The following is a 21,708-nucleotide window of genomic DNA, read 5'->3' on the forward strand; positions in this document are numbered from 1 at the left end:
GAGAGAGAGAGAGAGAGAGAGAGAGAGAGAGAGAGAGAGAGAGAGAGAGAGAGAGAGAGAGAGAGAGAGGAGAGAGAGAGAGAGAGAGAGAGAGGAGTTACGCAAGGTACGATTTACATATAGGTATGATGCCCGCGTGTGTCGCAATATTTCCATGGAGATGTACATTTGGAGGTATTCGCGTTAGACTTTCCTCCAGCATTCTATCGTTGAGCGATGTTTACTATTTGATAAGCGTATCAAGAGATCGGTGTAAACTAGGCCAATAACTGGTCAAATTGATCGTTAAATTTTGTTACATTTCCAGATACGAAGTCCAAAACTGCCAGGCCGAGTAAAGGATCGAATAGGCGGGACAACAGTAACAAGTAACAACGGTGCGGTGTTGTTTAATTATTATACCAGTATATTGTGCCAGTATTTCCTTCGCCATATTCAAGAATTTGTTGGAAATCATATAACTACTGGTAATTATTATATCTCTTCATTAAATAGCATGTTGGACACATAACCTATAACATTTTATATAATCCTTTTTGATACAACCATCACAATGGCCTAGTTGTTATATCTTGTCAATAATACATGCTGGAATGTCAGTATTGTTATATACTTCATTGATTGGTATTAGTATAAGGTATAGTGTACAGTATTATTTCTTATTACTCAATTACAAAGAAATAAGCTTATATATTTCATAGAAATATAAATTATATCAAAAGCAGCATATACATTGACAGATTTTCATATGCAATTATAATGATTTTCAGCATATGTAGGTATATGTATAAATATATCTATGAAGTTTTATTTTTTAATAATGAATACTGCGATTAATAACATTAAGCTTGTGTGCGTTAGTACTATATATATATATATATATATATATATATATAAGACAATTTTATTACAGAAGTGATGACAAGTATTAATATAAGTCTATATAATGTGTGGTATTATTTCTTTTTTATCATTCACCAAAATTCTGGTAACTAATAATATATTACTACGTATTATACTATACAATTAATTATCTTGCTGGGATCATGGTTCGTAGATGTAATCGCTACACAACATGATAATATTACTAGTTATTGCTCAAGACACAATAAGGTATGTGTATCTGCATAAAACATACTATTTTGCAAACATAATTCGCAATTTATAACATATGGAAGCTCACAACTGCTAACTAAAGATATTCTTAAAGTCAGATCTTAGTATATCTGTTTATTATTACCGTTCACCCTTTATATCGCACATATCCAGTTAAAACCCAATAAATTATGGAAATATATATAATTGAAACTATATAGTCTTGCAAGTAATTTTTGCAACTTACAACATTTGGAAGTCTAAAATTGCTAATTTTCACGTTCCTATATATCAGATCTTAAAACATCTGACTATTGCTATCAGCTACTGTTTATAATGTAAATACTCGACCAAATGCGATAAAACATATGTATCTTTATTAAATATACTATATTTGCAAACATATTTGCAATTTGCAATATTTGGAAGCTCACAATTGCTAATTAAAGAAGTTCTTACTTCCAGATTTTTAGTATATCTGCCTATTATCATTGGCTACCCTTTGTATTGTAGGGGAGACCGGGGCTAAAAAGTCTACGGGGTAAATACGTCTAATCAAATATCTCGGAACCTGTATATTGTGCGAACTCGCTATTAACATTGTAAACGCTGCTTATGGTACTCATGTGACCAACGGAGTTTCGGCAGGTTACCTGCCGTGTTATGATTTTTACGAGGGCAAACGTGTTTTGGGAAGGTGAAAGTGAAATTTTCTGCGCGTGGAAATTTTGTAATATCTGCAATAATATTTGCTCTCCAAATCTCGAGATACGTAATTATAAAGAGTAATGCATGCTGAACACGAATCCAGTGTAGTTTTTTCATTATCGTTGATGTCTAATATTTCATGGGCGATCAAACCTGAAACTTGTGTTTGGGGCTAATCAGTCTACAAGCACCCGGGACTAATCGGGCTAATCTCGTCACTGTGGCGCGCCGGGCGCACGACTTCAGCTCACGGCGATTTCAGGTTAGGTTTCCCTCGAGCGTGATTCTGTCTTCCCTTGCACGTGCGTCAGTTTGTGTAAGAGGGAAATGGTACGCACGTATCGTCGCAAAACGGGTGTTTTGGCCGACCGAAAAGATGGCGGACCGTTGTTTTCGAGATCGCTCGCGCTCACGGCACGTCGGCGAGGTACGGCGAGGCACGGCACGGCTCTGAGATCCCGCGATTTCCGCGCGAGAGTTGACATGCCGCGCGCGCGGTAGATCGTCCCGACTCCCGGCCGCGGTAAATCGTCGTTGTTGCGTTGTTGGTCGTTGTGTCAGTGACAGTCACGCGTGCGACCGCATCGACCAGCGTTCGCCGCATCGTCTCGGCGTCATTGTCGCCGCCGTTGTAGTGGTGGTGGTGTCGGTGGTGGTCATCGTCGTCGTCGTCGTCGTCGTCGTGGTGGTCGTGGCCGTTGTCGTCGTGGTGGTCGTGGCCGTCGTCGTCGTGGTGGTCGTGGCCGTCGTCGTCGTGGTGGTCGTGGCCGTCGTCGTCGTGGTGGTCGTGGCCGTCGTCGTCGTCGTCGTCGGCGCGTCGAGGAATCGGCGCGAGGACGCCGTCGAGTCGGTAAAATGGTCGCGCTCCACCGCGAGCTTGTCTAACTCCCCTGTCGCTATTTATCGCTCCCCCGCGAGAAACGCGGCTTGGTTAGGTTGCTCGAGGGTCCGCGCTGATCCTATGGCACCGGAACGCCGTCACGCGTGTTCCCCGTGGTTGCCCGCGTTGACAATGTGACGTGCCGTTGGAGAGTTTACGATTTGGTTAACCTCTGTATTCACGTGCCTAAATTGTTTTATGGAATAGGTAAAACAATTATTTTTTAATAATGTTTCGCATAAAAATTTTAAATAAATTTTTATATTTTTCTCTTAAAAAACAATTATTAAAATGTATCCTATCATTTTTCAGGATTAGATGTACGTATATGTATTGAAAATGCAGTGTGACCGATTAGCCCCGGGGGGGGGGGGGGGACCGATTAGCCCCGGCATTTTTGAGATTTCAATTTTTCCACCGTTGTCGTTTTTGCTCTATACCGGTTAAACAAAGCGACGTAGATAAAAATTTCCTTAATAAATTTTGTAGCTAAAGGTTCACTCTTTACAGTGGTATACCACATTTAACTAAAATTATTTATTTTGTTATTAAAAATCGGCACCGAAAAAAACCAGATTGTTTAGCCCCGGTCTCCCCTACATATCTGGTTAAAACGCAACAAATTATGGAAATATACATAAATGAAACTAGCTTTGCAAATTATTTAAAATACGTGTATCTTTACTAAATATATCATCCTTTTAAATATATTTATAATTTGCAATATTCGGAAGCTTATAACTGCTAACTAAAGATACTTTTTTAGTATATCTGCTTATTATTATTGGTCATTCTTCATATCGTATCCGGATAAACCCAATAAATTATGAAAATATACACAAACGAAACTACCCAAGCAACACGTGTTAGTCAAGTTGACGTCATGTAGACGTCAACCTGAGGTCAAGTAAGTCAAGGTCATTTTGACATCAATCAGTACCTCCATATTGACAAATTTTTGACGTTATTTGGATATCAAAATGACATCATTTTGACCTTTTTATAAAGGCGTAGGACGTGCGAGCATGCTTCGATGCGTTGCGGCTACGATAAGGAGCATAGGGAATAAGGTGTAAAATATAATACATGTCTTTATGGACTATTTGGTTTATTATTGTCCATATGCTTCTCCATGTATGTTTAAATAATATAACACAAAAATAATCAAAAGAACGTCTTTTATGTGGAGGTACTTGCAGGTCTGCTCTTGTATTTATAGTTCAGGCGAGAAATTAACAACGGTATTTGTTATACCAAGCGCTGTGCACTCGTGTTTAGCCACCTTTTAATAGCAGCTTCAGCATCTAAGAGCTTACTCTCAGGGTATAACTTTTGAGAAGTGAACCTGAAAGAAGTATGATTTTGTAAATACTGAGCTTCAAGGTTTGTTCGCGTCGTATACTCCAATAAACACCAAGAACACTTGGATCACGGATAAAAGGTGGCGATTGGAGCAGATGAGTTTTTGGAGTGCGTTGGAGTGATTAGGAGCATGGTGGGGCATGCGACGCGAACAAACCTTCAATATCTAGAATCCATACAGAAAAATCGCACACATAAAATAAGACATAAAATTGCAATAATTTTTCTCTAATGTAAAAAAGATAACAAAACTCTCCAATAAAGTAATACAGTAATACAGTAGTACTTTTTATTACACTTATATTCAGAAATATAGTTACTTTAATTTATTAACACCTCTTTCAAAACATAAAAAGATTTGCAAAAACATGATTTACTTCGATTGATATTATTATTTTAAAAAACAAAATTTGCAGGCATCACCAGAAATAATATAATACTCACAAAAGATTGCTTCCTTCAGTTTCGATTTATTAAAGCTAAGCTTGGTTTTATTAGTCCCATCCCAGCTCATCACTCTTGAGAGACGGTTTGACACACATTTCCTCATTAGCTTTCCTGCCGCCTTACCCTCCAATACACAGTCAGAAGCAACCGCGTGGAAGAAATCTGCCTGGAGAGCAAAAATTTAAACGTAATAGTTGTACTAGACTTGGACATATAGTTATAGATACATTAATTTAAAGGATAACTTACTGTGCTGATGAGGTTGATTTCGGTTTGCAAGAATTTTTTAAAGTTGTTGAAATCATCCTCTGATTGAAGTGGCAGGGATGGAAAGTCTTTTGGTTTCTTAAGAGCAGCTTCCTCCGGGTATAGTCGCTTTATAATTCGTTGATTTTGTATCATTATAAAATCCAATTTGCTGTTTAGCTCATGAAGTAGCTCCACCTTGATTACTTCCACACTTGATGCCGAATACATTGGCTGAGATGAATAGGCTACAACAATGTATTGCATATATTACAAACAATATCATATAAAGATCTTAACAGCACAATTTGTCAATTCCACCACTTTCCTATCTACTCTATTGGTATTTTTCATACAAAAACTTCTCTCTCATGCTTATTACGAAGAGGGAAAATTAATGACAACAGTTTACAAATTAATGAAACACTTATACAAATTAAAAGAGAAAAGTTAAGTTCATTTCTCATCAGTACATCACAGTACATCACTTACACACAATCATACTTACTCACTTACAAATATATACCTACCCTGTTGAGGGGTACTGCAATTCTCACGTTCACACACATGATGAAAACTATCTCTGGTAACTGGAGGAGAAAAGATCCAAATTAACATGTGGCAAAGATTCGTAGTGTAAAAATTTATAGAAATAATGTATAAGATAAGGCTCACAAAATTAAAATCAAATGAATAAATAAAGGGCAACGAGCCGTAACAAGGTGACAATGTTAATATATTCAGTGTAATAATACAAACATAGTTACAAACGTTTCGGTTCTAACGTCGAACCATCCTCAGTGTCCAAATTAATAAAAAACATACGCAAAGAAGAAAAGTATTCCCGAGAACATTATTAAATAAGACGGACGCCTAGTAGAACGAAAGTCGCAATATTCTGCGCGAACTCCCTTAATTCCATCGGACAGGGAAGACAAATTCGTCGAATGTAACGAATATTCTTCGATGGGGACATTCGTAGTCCAACATTCTCGATTACGTGGTATTTTGCCGTGAGTAGGGGAGACCGGGGCCTAACCGTCGCCGGGGTTGAAGCGTCAAGTCAAATATCTCGGAACCTGTATATTGTGCGAACTCGCTATTAACATTGTAAACGCTGCTTATGGTACCCATGTGACCAACGGAGTTTCGGCAGGTTATCTACCGTGTTATGATTTTTACGAGGGCAAACGTGTTTTCGGAAGGTAAAAGTGAAATTTTCTGCGCGTGGAAATTTTGTAATATCTGCAATAATATTTGCTCTCCAAATCTCAAAGTACGTGATTATAAAGAGTAATGCATGCTGAACACGAATCCAGTGTAGTTTTTTCATTATCGTTGATGTCTAATATTTCGTGGGCGATCAAACCTGAAACTTGTGCTTGGGGCCTATCCGTCAGTAAGCACCCGGGATTTATCCGTCAGTCTCGTCACTGTGGCGCGCCGGGCGCACGACTTCGGCTCACGGCGATTTCAGGTTAGGTTTCCCTCGAGCGTGATTCTGTCTTCCCTTGCACGTGCGTCAGTTTGTATAGGAGGGAAATAGTACGCACGTATCGTCGCAAAACGGGTGTTTTGGCCGACCGAAAAGATGGCGGACCGTTGTTTTTGAGATCGCTCGCGCTCACGGCACGTCGGTGAGGTACGGCGAGGCACGGCACGGCTCTGAGATCCCGCGATTTCCGCGCGAGAGTTGACATGCCGCGCGCGCGGTAGATCGTCGTTGTTGGTCGTTGTGTCAGTGACAGTCGCGCGTGCGACCGCATCGTCCAGCGTTCGCCGCATCGTCTCGGCGTCATTGTCGCCGGCGTTGTAGTGGTGGTGGTGTCGGTGGTGGTCATCGTCGTCGTCGTCGTCGTCGTCGTGGTGGTCATCGTCGTCGTCGTCGTCGTCGTCGTCGTCGTCGTCATCGTCGTCGTCGTGGTGGTCGTGGCCGTCGTCGTCGTCGTCGTCGTCGTCGTCGTCGGCGCGTCGAGGAATCGGCGCGAGGACGCCGTCGAGTCGGTAAAATGGTCGCGCTCCACCGCGAGCTTTTCTAACCCCCCTGTCGCTATTTATCGCTCCCCCGCGAGAAACGCGGCTTGGTTAGGTTGCTCGAGGGTCCGCGCTGATCCTATGGCACCGGAACGCCGTCACGCGTGTTCCCCGTGGTTGCCCGCGTTGACAATATGACGTGCCGTTGGGGAGTTTACGATTTGGTTAACCTCTGTATTCACGTGCCTAAATTGTTTTATGGAATAAGTAAAACAATTATTTTTTAATAAATTTTTATATTTTTCTCTTAAAAAACAATTATTAAAATGTATCCTATCATTTTTCAGGATTAGATGTATGTATATGTGTTGAAAATGCAGTGTGACGGATAAACCCCGGGGGGGGGGGGGTGACGGTTAAACCCCGGAATTTTTGAGATTTCAATTTTTGCACCGTTGTCGTTTTTGCTCTATACCGGTTAAACAAAGCGACGTAGATAAAAATTTCCTTAATAAATTTTGTAGCTAAAGGTTCACTCTTTACAGTGGTATACCACATTTAACTTCAATTATTTATTTTCTTGTTAAAAATCGGCACCGAAAAAAAACTGACGGTTAGGCCCCGGTCTCCCCTACTTAGTGGCTACTGTAGCCACGTTTGTAACTATGTTTGTATTATTACACTGAATATATTAACATTGTCACCTTGTTACGGCTCGTTGCCCTTTATTTATTAATTTGATTTATAGAAATGTATGTAAACAAATAGCTTACATTTCCGTGGAGTATCAATCAGATGTGGCCATTTCTTATTGCTGCCGCCGTCATCTAATAGAGAAATCAAAATGTGCTGTTAGAATTAATAAATATGACCAGTAAAAGTCCAACTTACTGTATAAAGAGTGCACGACGTCGTCTTGACATTTTAAAATTCGTTTTTAATTACTTGGTGTCAAGACACTGTCGAGTCTCTTGATTTCAGAGATCTACACCATGCACTTCAGCAATAAAAACATCAGTATAAACTCACTGTTCCGTGATAATGGGAAAAGATTCCTGGAAATTTTCTTTAACACACTCACAGGAAGGAGAACTCCTGTTTGATGCAGTTGTATGCGAAGCTTCAGTGCATCCTTCGTCATCTATAAAAGTTCTGTTTGAAGATGTTTTATCAGGGGTTTTCATTGAACTGAGTCTCTTGTCACATTTCATAGATGATGTAATTTGCTTCTCCTTTTGTGGTTCACTGGATGTGGCAACATTTGCCTTCGTTGATGTACCAAATACAGAAGTACTCTTCTGTGTATACAAGGTACCAGAAACATCCTTTGAGATTGACGCATTTCCTTGCTGAAGCGCTTTTAATCTCTCTCTGACGCCACTTATTTGTGGAGAAGGTAGTAGTAACGTTCTGTCATCCTCAGAATCACTAGACTCCTGCACAATAATTGTCTTCTTCTTTTTCTTAGGATTCAGCACAGGGCTCACATTGTCCATGTCCTCTTTACTACTGTCACTATCATCAAAATGTTTCTTTTTCGTAACGCGCCGCTTTCCCCTTCCCTTTTCTCCATCCGTTATTTCCGAGTCCAAGGCTTGACCAGTGTCAGCCTTCTTCATAGCTGCCTTACAGGCTACATTGTACGTACCTGAGAAAAGATAGACAAAGCTTCGATTTATAATTATAATAAGAGTTGAACAGTGTAAGGTATTGTCTACATAAAACTATGTATATAAATCATCTAAATAATTTATATAGAAAACTTTTTCCTCTATCTTTATCTGAGATAGTTCGTGTCGCTTATCTTTATCTGAGGTAAGATTTTTTTATCTATCTAAATGTTATCGATCTAAAATGTTAGATAATTTTTATGGCGGTTGTTTTGAACCGCGGATGCAATTTTACACTTTGTTTCTTACAATAGTAGTAGATAGATATTCCCGAATAAAAGAAAAATGTTTTATTCTAAAGCCAAAAGTAATGAATTTCTACTTTTTACTTGTAATTTGATAATTTCTACTTTTTACTTATAATTTGATAATTTAGATAAATTATCCACATAATTTTTGCTGTTATCTTTATCTAATAATATTGTTACGCTCGTCGCGCGTCCACGTCTCTCTCTCTCTCGCACTCACTCACGCGCGACGCGTATTCCGGCACTCACACAAATGAAACCGTCACAGTTAAAGGAAAGGGACTCGTTTATTCGCAAGCTCAATATACAGCGGGACTCGGGCAGACACGTCCGAACGAGACGGAATCCCAGAGTCGAATCTGATAAACGATATTTGTAAACAACCGTCGCTAGGGACGATTCGCGACTTCTCGCTACGGGGCGACTCGTATGAGCGCACGGCACGGTCGTACAGCACGGGCGTAACACTACCCCCCCTCTTCCAAGATTGTCGCCCCGACAATCCGGGAGGGTAGTCTCTTGCGGTCCAGCTTCTTACTTTGTGAGCCCCAGGGCACCGAATACTTGTCCTCCTCGAGCTGCTGCTCAGAGTTACCGAACTCTATTCTTTTTGGTCCCTGGTAGCCGCACACCAAGGCTCCGTCCGAACCTCTTCTGGAGAGAGCTGGCCAGGCTCCTCCCCTCCGACGGTCCCAGGACGTCCTTGTAGAAGCTCCGCTTCCTCGATGCAGTCTCCACCGCTGCCGGCCTCCGACGTCGCCGCTAAATCTTCGGACAAGGGGGGGGGGGGAACTTATGTGTACCCAACGCCCCGCAGGGCTCCCCAAGTCCCTGCCTCAGCATTCGCTCTACGTCCCACGGAAAAACCACAGTTCAAAAAAACCGTGGGCGAGGCAGTCTTCTTTTAAAACAGAACTTTCCTGAGAAGAAGTCTTCGGCCGATGTTCTGCCGCAGTACCTTATCTCCTCACGTACCGCCAACTTCCTCTAGGAAAACAAACATTATGCACAGTAAAAGGGAACAAAATATTAAACAACAAAATCAAACCAAAACTTATTATCTTATTCCTTTATTAAGTACACATTTAAAATTCCAGTCATTGTCACATATTCCCTTCTGGGCTCCGACCTACTCTAACTCTTCAACCCAATTTCCTTTCAGAATAAATAGCTAGTCTATCTGAATGTACTACTTTACTTCTATGACGAGGTGATTTCCGGATAGAATATACCACATCACTATAAGCTTCTTTATTATCAAGTAAGGACCTTCCCAACTGCTTTGTAATTTCGGAGCCTTCTCCCTAAACCTTCGGGGATTGTAAAACCAGACTCTCTGCTCCTCCTGAAAAAGAACTTGTCTAACTCCGCGATCATATCGAGCCTTCATTCGAGAAGACTTTAAATTCATTTGCTCCCGCGCAGTGGAATGAATTTCTTCCAGCTTTTCTCTTAAATTTCTTACAAAATTTCCAACCGGTGGTGGCTCCTCTCCAGGAAGTTTTAAAGGACTCCCTCGTAACAGATCTGATGGTAATGTGAGATCTCGAGCAAAATATAACTCGGAAGGGGTCACTCCAGTTGTTTCATGTTTCGAGGATCTATACGCCAGGAGAAACATGGGGATCCATCTATCCCAGTCTTTTTGATTCTCAGAGACATATTTCGCCAGATAGTTGGTTATAGCTTGATGCTGGCGTTCAACTTGACCATCAGACTGCGGATGTAAAGCAGTAGTCCTCGTTTTCTTAATTTCAAAAAGTTTCATCAACTCTGAGAAAAGTTTTGACTCAAAGTTCTTCCCCTGGTCAGTATGAACCTCTGTGGGCACACCATGTCTAGAAACAAATTGATTTACGAAAATCTCTGCTACCGTTCTTGCTCTCATGTTCCTCAAGGGAAAAGCTTCCACCCATTTTGTAAAACAGTCCACAATAACGAGAAGGAATCTGTTCCCGGATTTCGTCAATGGAAGAGGACCTAGAATGTCGATCTGCACTCTCTCTAAAGGTGCTCCAACATTATAAATCTGAAGGGGAGATTTTTCCTTCCCCGAGGGGCCCTTCCTGGCACCGCAGACCTTACAAGTCCTGCACCAGTCTTCTACGTCCTGCTTGCAGGTTGCCCAAAAATAACGTTTCCGGATCTTCTCCAGAGTCTTATTCACTCCGAAATGACCTCCAGAGGGGGAATCGTGCAATTTTTCAAGAATTTCCTTAGTAAATTTCCGAGGAACTACTAGTTGGAGAAAACTCGATTTAAGGTTCGGAGCCTCCCATTTTTTAAAGAGTATTCCCTCTTTCAGGACTAGAGCATCCCAATATGACCAATAGATTTGCGCAGACATCTTCCGAAGTTAACACGGAGCGTGGTGGCCGAACTCCAGCCTCCTTACCACGGAGTATGATTGAAATACTTGGATCTGCCCTTTGTTCAAAACGCCAGTCCATCGGATTTCCTGTTGTTAATTCGATGCGAGCGATTCCTTTCTCCATTAACGCGAAGTTTTTCCTCTCCACCTTGGCACAATACTCACAGCCGAACAATTCACATGACCGTCTCGACAGTCCGTCGGCATTCTTGTGAGAAAGTCCTTTCCTGTAGATAACAACAAATTGGTATTGCTGGAGCTTCTCCAGCCAACGGGCCAACTGTCCATCTAAATCCCTGAAAGACATAAGCCAACGCAACGAAACATGATCCGTACGGATCAAAAATTCACGTCCTAAGAGATAATGCCGAAAAACGTAATAGAATCTACAATCGCCAAAAGTTCATGACGAGTCACGCAATAATTCCGCTCAGCTTTATTAAGGACGCGACTAAAATATGCAATAACCCTCTCTTCTCCCTCCTGCTTCTGCGATAAAACCGCGCCAATTCCCATATTAGGAGCGTCCGTATCCAAAATAAATTCCCCCTCCCCCTTCGGAAAAGAAAGCACTGGAGGAGAGGACAACATTCGCTTCAATTCATCGAAAGAGTTCTGATATTTCTCTTCCCAAATAAATTTTATCCGATTCCCCGTTAATTCATATAAAGGTTTAGCTATCGAAGAAAAACCCTTAATAAATTTCCGATAATAGGAACAAAATCCAAGAAAACTTCTTAATTGAGTTTTCGTGTGAGGAACCGGCCATTTCACAACGGCAACAACTTTCTCAGGGTCTGTAGAGATACCTTCCGCCGAAATTATGTGCCCGAAATACTTTACTTTTTTTCCGTACAATACACATTTCTTAGGATTTATCTTTAAATTTGCTTCTTGTAATCGTAGAAATACTTTTTCTAAATTCGCCAACATTTCCTCGAAAGTTTTCCTAAAAATTATTATATCATATATATATCATATATATATAAATAAGATACTGAAAATAATACGACATCGTAAAAATTATAAAATATCGCGAAACAATTTTTCATATACAATAGAATAATTATAGGTAATTATGTTGTAATTATAATTATCATATTATCTATAATTATATTATTCCAGTAAACACATACTTAGTCGGTGGAATAATAGTTGCAGATGCATAATACAATTATAATTACATAATCACCTATGATTGTTATATTGTATGTAATAAATATTAATTGTGTGTATCAAATTGTATTAAAAATGTTCTTTTAATCAAATGCACGCGCGAGCAATACAGCGTGACTGACCATTTTTACGCGTTCGCGGTTCTGTATTTGAACCTTTTATCGACCGTGGCTGTAAGTAGGTCGGTAACCGACCTAGAGGTAGCGCGCTCATCTGCACCGCTCTGCACCGTAGCTCACCGGGTAACGGAACTCATTTATGCTCCTCACTGTACCAGACACGCGGCAAATGATCTTCCCGGTTCATTGATTATATCTATAAATATCTTTATAAATAAGTAGGAAAAACATTATAAAGCAACAATTGTGATAAAAATACCTTGGCGGTGGATCAACCAATGGTTCACTAAGATGGCATAGCATGGGCGAATTTCGGCAATCATTCGGGTTCTATCACCGTGACACCTCGCATGTACATCTTATTCGTTTCGTACACCTCTTTATAAACCACCTATTCCGGACTGATTTTCCGTAGAACGCACGAAGAATGCATGAACACAGGTTTCTTCATTTCTGGTGTTCTGAAAGATGATACAGAATGGAGAGGTCGCATTCAATAGGTCTTAATTATCGATGATAATTAATAATACACCATACCTAACCTGTAAGCATGTTTCCACTTGGCCTTATCCTGATCCTCTTTTACCTCGTCGGGCAAAACCTTTCTCGCGACTTGATCCGCCATACCTGCAAGAACTATCTGGCGTCTTATCGTGTCCTGTCTCGCGGCACGTATTCCTCGCACTCGCGTAAACTCTGGTCCACTCATCTGGTCCTCCAGCCTCCTCGAGATTCGCCGCCATATTGATGATGCATGACGCGCCGCTTGACTGTTTTCCGTCTTTTTATAAGTCGACTATTTAGAAGTCGACTTTTAGTCGACTTTCCGCCATTTTTAGAAGTCGACTATTTAGAAGTCGACTTTTAGTCGACTTTCCGCCATTTTTAGAAGTCGACTAGAAGTTGCCGTCGACTTTCCGTCAACTGTGCTCTTAGGGTATTGTTTTCAACTTTTTTATATTCAATATAAACTTTCATTTAATGTTATATTAATAATTATTATTGCTATTACAAAGATTATTTTTTATAAAAACGTTTGAATTATTTTAATAAAATGTTTATTATATCAATTATTTTCATTCCGGATGCGTCATTGCTCGTCTATGACGCACCATGTGCACAGGGCGGGAGACATTTGCAGAATGCGTTGATGCGGCATAGCCTGATTGGCTGTGTCTATGACGCATTCTCTATTCCGCACTTCCATTCCGCACCATGGGATTTCAGCCTTATAATCTAGAACTCTAGTCGTCGCAATCTCGTCTTTGCCCCCCTCAATAACGTTGCCAGCCAATCACGGAGTGGCTGGTCACATGACCCGTTGTTGCCTCTCTCTCCTAGGGTCCGTTCCGAGTTACACATGAAGCGCTGTAAACATCATTCTGTCTTTGTAGCACAAAGGGTGCCGTCCCATGGCGCGTATCGCGATACGCGCGTATCGGGCGTATCGACTCTGCGACCAATCACAGACGATCCGCCGTTTTCGATACGCTCAACAATCTTTTGAACATTGTTTGAGCGGATCGCACACTCACACATGTATGTATGTACAGTCGTACGTGTGGGTAAGCCCTCCTTTTTGGGCTCAGGTGCCATATTGAGTGTAGAAAGTGCACTAATAGTGCAGTAGAGAAAAGAGCAGAGTAGAGGTCTGCGTTTTGTCTTCCGATATTATTATGCAAAATTTTTGGTAAGGATGTAAAAAAAATTGCGATCTTCAGCAATCGAGGTGCGCCGCTACAGGCGGTTTAACGCGACGAAATTCGATGACTCGTATCTCGCCCGTGCTCGATTGTCACCGTGATAAACAGCGGTAAGATAGGTTAGCGTACCCCCGGTAATACCCTCCGCGGGTAATACCAGCTAAATACGAGTCGCGAGCGTCGCTTTTCCGCACGGAGATACTAGGTTTGTTCGCGTCGCATGCCTCACCATGCTTCTAATCACTCCAACGCACTCCAGAAACTCATCTGCTCCAATCGCCACCTTTTATCCGTGATCCAAGTGCTCTTGGTGTTTATTGGAGTATGCAACGCGAACAAACCTACTGTCCATGAAATTGTTGAAATCGCCTTGTTTACGTTCCGTTCGGCTGCGAGTGACGTGCAATGTACAGTGTCCGCGAAGTATCAGAGAGCGCTCACGCACGAGCGGGACCGACGGTGCTTCTGGAGTTACTTAATTTTAATTAATACATTAATCAGGTGAAAATTAAATTTATTTAATAACCAACACTACATCTCCTTTGGAGTAATTATAAAATAATTTTCATGTTCTTATCATATTACTTGAGGTATTTTTAGCACATAACTTTTGTTTGGATATTTATTTCATAATACACACTAACATGTTACGAATATACTGTATCAATTACAGAAACATTATCATATAAAAAATAAAATATATATTATATAAAAAAATACATATATATAATGTATATATGTATGTATATGTTATATAAACGAAATATATGTTTGGTATAAAAAACGGAACGTGTATTTTAAATTACTAGGTGAAGCAATACTTCTTTTTAGCTGGCGGTCTATTATCTTCGTTGTCATCCAGATTGTACCTCTTTTTACTCGATGTATCTCTAGATGAACACCACTGGTCGACTCTTGAATCTCATTAGCTCGCTCTTCATCGTCAGATAATTATTTCACATTTGCATTCCTTTCTCATAAAAGAACGCTTAATTAACAGTATAGGTCAGGAATCATTTAAAGAGCTAATGCACGTCATTTAAATAGCTGATTACCCAATTACCCATACAGCACAAAATGTTTTCAAAAAATATTTTTAAATATTTTTGTAAAAATATTGCAAGAAACATTTTAAAATTGTTTTAGGAATATTTAAAAATGATTTAAAAACCTTCTGTGATATACATTTTTAAGAATATTTTAAGAATTTTTTAAAAATATTTATAAAAATGTTCTTCTTTATTACCCAGACAATATTTTCTTAAATATTTGAAATATATTTTTGAAATATTAATTTAAATCTACATATTTATTGTTTTATAATCTCGTTCCAAAATATTTAAAAAATATTTTAAATTTACTTATTATTGGCTTTATAATCTTCTTTCAAATATTTTTGAAATATTATGAAATATTCTTAATTAAGAAAGATGCATGGTAGCGCATCTTTCCGTGATAGTTTGCAACGACGCCACTAAGCGGCACATAATGGTAAGACTAACTCGTAAGTAAATTTCAGTTGAGGGCTAATATAAGCAGGCTTCCTGCGAAGCAAAATCATGACATCCGCGAGACATATCTTTGTCAGCAATACAACGCAAGGCTCAACCAAAATTGCTGCAATGATTTTTTTGACATAATCTGGCGGACATAGAAACATTTAAAAAATATTTTTGTGAATTATTTTAATCTTTCCTAAAAAATATTTTTTGCTGTATGGGTATGGACAAAGTCTGCTCGGTTTTTGCTGCCAATCTGCTGCCAGGTTATGTATGCAGGCTCTGCGCGGTTTCTGTTGGCAATCTGCTTACATTGCCTGTCAGCCAGGCTCTGTCGACAGAACACGAGCTTAATGCGGACACAGATGGCTATGGTTTTGGTGTGGAATTTTGATAAAATTTGCTGCCAATCTGTGCGCATTCTGCTAACATTTTGCTATCTGGGCACTATTTATACACATGACGAGCTCATGTCGTTCGCGTTATTATCTACAGATGACTGCGTGCTGTCAGTAATCATAATGTTACCGCTACTCAAGGTCGTTTTGTTTATGAAAAGTTCACGACCTCTAGTTTCATCTAAATTCGTGGGGGTATTATCCTCCATCTCAATTTCAACCTCAGTAACAACATCGACGCGCGACGGTTAGATCGCTCCGTTCACGTACAGCCTTTTCGCTCTGTGAATTCCGCTGTTGGATTCCTCTGCATGGTCGGTCCGCATCCAAGTCCGACATCCTTAATCCCTGTGAGAATTTATCAAATTCCAGCTCAGTCGTGCCTGTACGCTGCTTCTTGCTTGAATTATTTGCCGAGTCATCGTCAGAGGACAGAGGGCTATCACGTGGGGGTCTCGTGGTCGAGTCCGTTGGATTAATGAGATTATTTTTTCCTTTGTCTAAGAGAAAAGTAGATCTGTGCTCCCCCTCCGAGGGGGGGGGGGGCAAAACTAATCAAAGATAATTCTCAAATAAGGACCTCGCGTTACTACCCCCCCCCCGGCGTGCAACTCAGTATCAAAGGTTCGATATAAACTCGCGGCAATCAACACCAGCAACAGGCAAACACGTCCGTCTCGCACGGTGGTTCAAGCCGAACTCCATATGCATGCAACACATAATTAGGTTAGGTTCTCTGCAAAAGTAATACATTCGTAAGGGTCAAAGCTCCCCGGATGTAGCCACGGTGTGGCGATATACGATAGTTGCAATCGTAGATGTAAGTAATGTAAAAACTTTGGCGTCTTCTGACACTGAATACGCCGAAGCTTGCATTACTGATGTCTACGATTATGACTGTTGTATATCGCTACGCCATGGCTGCATTCGGGGAGCGCGCTATTAGACCCAGAAAGCAAAATGTTAGCAGAATGCGAACAGTTTGGCAGCAAATTTGATCAAAATCCCACACCAAAACCATAGCCATCTGTGTCCGCATTAAGCTCGTGTTCTGTCGACAGAGCCTGTTGACAGGTAATGTAAGCAGATTGCCAACAGAAACCGCGCAGAGCCTGCATACATAACCTGGCAGCAGATTGGCAGCAAAAACCGAGCAGAGCCTGCGCGCTTGACCTGAGAACAGATTGGCAGCAAAAACCGAGCAGACTTTGTCCATACCCATACAGCACAAAATATTTTGTAAATATTTTTTAGGAAGATTAAAATAATTCACAAAAATATTTTTTAAATCTTTCTGTGTCCGCCAGATTATGTCAGAAAAATATTTTCGAAAATATTTTTAAAAGATTGCAAATAAATATATACAATAATATTTGTAAAATCTTTCTATCAGAAATATTGCTTCGAAAAATAAAATATGTTTAACCCAATCAGCAATAATTGTTTCACGTTTGAAAGATTTTTTTAATATTTGAAAAATATACATTACACACAATATACTTTTCACAACACCTCCACGGAAAGTTCGACTTTCCATGCCTGTAGAGAGGGGCGAAAGCGGTCAATTTCACGCCAAGGCGGCATAGCGGGCGGAAAGTAACCACTTTCCTCCCTAGGGCGGAAAGTGACCACTTTCCACCCGCTAAACAGGGAGGAAAGTGGTCACTTTCCTCCCTAGGGAGGAAAGTGGTTACTTTCCGCCCGCTATGCCGCCTTGGCGTGAAATTGACCACTCTCGCCTCTCTCTAGGCATGGAAGTCGAACTTTCCGTTAAGATATTGTGAAAAATATCGTGTGCACCTCGAGGCGATAGCTTTTTCAGACTCGTGTGATTTGCCGCCCTCGCCTCCGGCTCGGGCGGCAAACTTCACACTCGTCTGAAAAACGCTACTTTCGCCCCTTGGTGCACAATATACTATTACATCTTACTTTGGAAAATATTATTTTGCATATCTATATCATTGCAGCAATTTTGGTTGAGCCTTGCGTTGTATTGCTGACAAAGATATGTCTCGCGGATGTCATGATTTTGCTTCGCAGAAACCCTGCTTATATTAGCCCTCAACTGAAATTTACTTACGAGTTAGTCTTACCATTATGCGCCGCTTAGTGGCGTCGTTGCAAACTATCACGGAAAGATGCGCTACCATGCATCTTTCTTAATTAAGAATCTGTTCGGTTTTTGCTGCCACTCTGTTTTCAAGTCATGCGCGCAGGCTCTGCTCGATCTTTGTGGACAATCTGCTGCCAAGTATGTGTGCAGGCTCTGCGCGGTTTCTGCTGCTAATCTGCTCACATTGACTGTCAGCAGGCTCTGTCGCATTTCTGGCTACAGTTTGACAACATCGTCTGATAGAGCAGTTTCCGCGTGCAATTTGTTGCCTTTCTGATACCAAAAATTTAATGCAGACTCTGCTTGGAATCTGCTGCTCAGGTTTGGCTATCTGGGAGAGCTATTTGCTTATTCTATCCTTGTTTTATACCTATAATAAATGATGAAGATAGAATGATGTAATAGCGCGATTATAGCACACTCTCCGAATGCAGCCCACGTTATGTGCTTTGACCCTTACGAATATATTACTTTTGCAGAGAACCTAACCTAACGTTGCGTGCATAACTATGCATTATCAATACTCAGCAAAGTCTAACCCTACGTCCGTGCATTGTGAGCCACGTGCGGGGAACATTCTAAACATGGCTAACGGGGCAATGGCAAATTAAAATGATATAAAATAATAAATAATTTACGGGGCGGCAGTGTGGTCTAGTGGTAGAGCGCCAGACTCGTAATCTGAGGAACCAGGTTCGAGTGTCCACTAGAGCCATGTAGTATGGAAAAAGTTTTTTTCCGAAGAAACTGCGCCCTCCGTGCAAGATAAGATCTTGTGCGGAAAAAACTGGGCTCCGTCTTTCGGAAGAGACGTTAAACCGTTGGTCCAAAGGAAATGGATGAGAGTGGGATAGGGTTGGGTACGTCCCTGCAAAAACGCCGTAAGATACTAGACTGTGAACCCTACGGGGATATACAGTAAATAATAGTTTACGAGTTTTTTTTAATAAATAATTTACGTACCGAGAGAGATACATGTGCTGCGTACAATAGCTGTTGATCGTCAATGATCGTCTACTTCGAGGCTTCGAGCGCCGCGCCGGCCAAATCGGAGGCCGGAGCTCCATCCACGGAGAGTGAGGGAAAGGAAGAAATATGTCGTGGCTCGAGAAATGTTCAGACCTCGAAGTTGACATTGAAAATCTATAGTGTACGAGATGTAAAATATAGATTTTCAGGTACTGACAGTAAAATATTAGAACACAGCCTAGGCCTGATGTAATACACGTCACACCGCACCGCGTCTTCAGCTTCTTTCATCACATATATAGATCACGAAACACTATAGACGCAATTTACAATTAAATGCATAATGCAAAATGCTGGCACGCTAGGTGCAAGTACGCATAATTTATACAAGCAAATATTACATAAATAAATTCTTAAACGCTCATAAAGCTACTTTTTTACTGTAAAAATGTAACAATTCGTTTTTATTGGAATTAATAAACGATTTTAATTTAAAAAAATTAAAACGTAATATGCATTTTAAATACAATGTATAAACGATATATTTTATACATATATATATTATTTAGTGTATAAAATTTGTATAAAAATGTTGCAGGTAACATGTTTAATCAACCCCAGCAATTTGAAATACTTGGACAGCTGCAACTGCTGCGGAAAGAGCAACGGAAACAAGAAAAAAAGCTGCAGGAATTTTACCAGCATCATGAACGAATCAACCAGCAACTAGAACTGCTGTGCCAGAAACTGCAACTGCAGTAGATCTGAATTACTGATGCAGGAATTTAAATATAGGATGAGGAGGAACGATAAACTAATAGCGAATTCGGGCGCTTGCATTAGTGCACACTGAGTGCGCACTAAGGCTTGTTCTCAATCAATTGTTATATTTACAGATCATCTTAAATACTTAGTTTATAAAATAAATTGTACAGCATCCATATAGATATTACAGATTGTTTTTTTGGCTAAAAAGTTTTTAAATGTGTATTTAAGCAACTTTAAATATAAGAATAGATTATAAACAAGCCTTAGTGCGCACTCAGTGTGCACTAGTGCAAGCGCCCAAATTCGCTATAAGTGTAAGTTCCTCCTCCTCCTCCTCCTCCTTTTCCGTCCGCGTGTTAGACAATATGTTCGAGAGCCATGTTGTTTTATCAGTCTCTATCGTAATAAAAGATCCGTTTTTTATTGCTGAACTGGCTGCGCTAGGCTCAGAGTTCATCTTTTTCCTTCCAAGTAAAGTAAAAAAGATAAATTCTGAACTAGTGCAGCCAGTTCAGCGATAGAAAACCGATCCAAAGATACATTTAGGACAGTTATTTGGTATGCATGAGAGCGGTTTACAACGATCTAATAATAGACGATATAATAATTGACACGAATGACATGACTCATTAACGCATCAATTTGATATATTTACACATTGTAACATGGACGAAACTTTCGTTGTAATTTTTAACGTAAAAATGTGCATTTAAGTTTAATTGTTTATTTAAGTACTTATTCAAATCATCGTGAGGTATGTGTGATAAATTTTATCAGTCGACTATATTATCAATTGCTGAGATCAGTATTATAGCGAATAGTGTTATATAAAGTATAGTGCAAACATAATACCTCATAATGTATCATATTAATTGCATTATTATGAAAAATTGACGTGGATTATCAAAATATAAATTGTAAATGTAACCGAACATTTTTAAATTTATATTATCTCGACCTTTCAGTCAATATCATTTTTTACTTGCATAGATTACGCATTGACAGATTTATTTACGATTATACTTACTGCAGAAACGAACGCGCTTAACTACGCCTTAATTTAGTGCGAATCACACCAGGATCTAAATAGGATAATTTATGCCCGTATGACATACCACAGTGTACGATGTCATCGTTTGTTAATGCAACGTAACGCCGTGATGATACATCGCGCATTAACTTTGCGCTGAATTTTGTAAACAGATACAAGTATACTAGTCATAATACATTCACAGTATAGATACAATTATGTATACAGATATTGCGTTTAATACGCAGAAGTATGACAAATAATGACGTAAAAGATTGCATCATTTCCTGTGTAGCAAACCGAAATAAAATACATTGTTCTTCATGAGTTACTTTAACATCAATGTGTAATTTGCATGTAACACGCATGAGATTAACCTATCGAAAACCGCGGTTTTTTACGTAATTCTATTATCTCTGTTATCTTCTATCGGAGATGTGATCCACGTTGTAATAATATACTAAATATATAAATAATACTGTTGAGTTCATTGATGCGTGGAGTGGTGAGTTCGGGTAAAGTTAATAATGAGACGTTATGGTGTATAAGTTTATATTCAATGCAATATATATAATACGTCGTAGCGCTCGACCGCGTGTTGGCCACGAGAGAGTCTCATATCTTACTGATCATGCTCGCGCCGCGCGTCGCTCGTGCGGTGTTGTTCTTGCGAACGCTGTACTCTTAACACGCCTAGCTTGCGTGCTCGTTACGCCCCCCTCAGTGTCGCTCAGTCATACATATACACGTACCTATATGACTAAGCTAAATTTACTCATTTCTCAACACGCCTCCTTAAATTTAGCTTTTCTCAATAATTTTACACTACATAATTTTCTTAACATAACTTTAAATTCTCTCTAAACCTATCGAACTTAATTCGTCCTAAAGACTTGGTGAAAATATCTGCTGGGTTTTCTTCGGAATCTATT

The 21,708-nt window shown here is 40.0% G+C and overlaps 1 long non-coding RNA gene across 1 annotated transcript; it reads left to right on the forward strand.

Annotated features, from left to right (window-relative positions):
- Positions 1 to 95: 95 nt before the first annotated feature.
- On the forward strand, positions 96 to 21,103 carry LOC139786361 (uncharacterized). Its single transcript, XR_011722266.1, has 2 exons — positions 96 to 467; positions 19,577 to 21,103. It is a non-coding gene; the product is annotated as an uncharacterized lncRNA (long non-coding RNA).
- Positions 21,104 to 21,708: the final 605 nt, after the last annotated feature.

The sequence above is a fragment of the Temnothorax nylanderi genome, unplaced genomic scaffold (genome assembly GCF_030848795.1).
Source record: "Temnothorax nylanderi isolate EJ_2023f unplaced genomic scaffold, tnyl_v1.0 TNYL_tig1018_pilon, whole genome shotgun sequence".
NCBI classification, from domain to species: Eukaryota; Metazoa; Arthropoda; class Insecta; order Hymenoptera; family Formicidae; genus Temnothorax; species Temnothorax nylanderi.